This window comes from Frankliniella occidentalis, unplaced genomic scaffold, assembly GCF_000697945.3.
Source record: "Frankliniella occidentalis isolate FOCC.00 unplaced genomic scaffold, Focc_3.1 Scaffold43, whole genome shotgun sequence".
NCBI classification, from domain to species: domain Eukaryota; kingdom Metazoa; phylum Arthropoda; class Insecta; order Thysanoptera; family Thripidae; genus Frankliniella; species Frankliniella occidentalis.
This window is the reverse complement of record NW_026267173.1, coordinates 1,295,341-1,296,923: the sequence shown is the minus strand read 5'-3', so window position 1 is coordinate 1,296,923 and position 1,583 is coordinate 1,295,341. Positions and strand designations below refer to the sequence as shown.

Genomic DNA, 1,583 nt, shown 5'->3' with positions numbered 1-1,583 from the left:
CTGCTGCGGATGTTGACATGTAGTGGGGATCTATATAGACCTGTGTTAGGATCCTTAATAAACTCAATTTCAATTAGTCTACTCCAGCCCCCCACCCCCGCTCCTTGCAGAACTGCCACCACACCACCACTGGCATGGCAAGGCTTTCTTACAACCCAACACACGGCGAATGTGTGTGTGTGTGTGTGTGTGTGTGTGTGTGTGTGTGTGTGTGTGTGTGTGTGTGTAAGGTTGGGGTGCAGCTGCAGCAGCTGGCAGGTGCAGCGACACGAGTGCGCTGTGCCGCACCTGCAGGTGTCACTCCGTAATTTCCCCCGGCTTATTGTAACCAGCCCGCCGGCTCCGTATTACTGCGGTTGCCGTGCAAAGAGCAGCCGCACGACCGCGTCGCCCCCGGTGCGCTGAAAGTAGTGCGTGCTGTTCTACTCTCCGGACCATTTTATTCACGCTGCAACTATTCCCAACGCCCAGGCGAGGCGAATCGTATGGACTTGTTCGGCTCACCGGATAAAATACGCATCGATATTCCCTACTGTGCACGCACTGCACGTTAAAAACGATGTCTCATTTTTTGAGGGAAAATGGAAAACTTTGAGAAACTCCCAAATTTGAGGAATACTTCTCCAATCTCGCTCACATTATGAGGAATCTCCTCAAAAAATGAGGAAATATCGCACATTTTAAGGAGACTTCCTCGAAATCTGAGGATTTTTCCTCAAATCAAGGGAGTTCCTCGAAATTTTCTCTTTTCCTTCTAGCAATGAGACATCGGTTTTACCGTGTGTGAAATTCCTGCAAAGAAGACACTTTGCAAATAATAATTGCGAAGAATTCACATGCTGTGAGACTGCACACTGAAATCTTATGAACATTTCTATTCATAGCTTACTAAGTTCTGTGTACCTGCCCCGCGTACGCATTTTACGCACGAAGTAATGATGTAAGTGCCGTTTATATCGTCGTTTGGCAAGCATCCGAATCTTTGAAAGAATGTAACAGTGTGGCTGCCCGCCCGTCCTGCTCGGCCCGGTTACCAGGCGGCCGGGGCCAGGACACGCCGCTACTCAGCTCGTTCAAATTACCCGCCTCATCAACAAATCTCCAGCCCGGTCCAATATCGCCCCGGGAGTATTTCAGAGCAGAGACGAGGCCGGCGGGCGTGCTGGCCGAGGCGTGGCGGAGAGTAGCGGCGGCCGGGGCGCGCGCGCTGGATCTGCCTAAGCCTTTTGTCCCCACAACAGCATCTGCCCTGCAGCCCCACTGGGTCGAGGAGGGGGGGTTGGTTCGGGATGGCGTCGGGGGCGTCCGCCGGGTATCCGCCTAATGAGGGATTCAGGCATTAGCATAAAGAGTCGCGACGCCCAACAGGCGTCCGGGGCCCCGGCCGCGCCCCGGCGTGTCGTCGGCATTCTCTCCGCCCCTCACACACTTATTAGCCCTGCACGTGTGTGTGTGTGTTTGTGTGTATGAGGGCGTGCGCGTGTTAGCTGAGATTAGGACGCGACCAGGCTTGGGGTCGGCGCGCCCGGCGGCGGGGTGTGGCGCCGGGCGCCCCTGCGGCGGGGCGCGGCGGCCGCCTGCCC

At 55.5% G+C, this 1,583-nt stretch overlaps 1 long non-coding RNA gene across 2 annotated transcripts in view; it reads left to right on the top strand.

Moving 5' to 3' along the window:
* LOC127749289 (uncharacterized) overlaps positions 1-1,583 on the top strand; it is a 174,174-nt gene that overhangs the window by 118,696 nt on the left and 53,895 nt on the right. The gene's annotated exons all lie outside the window — the stretch shown is intronic.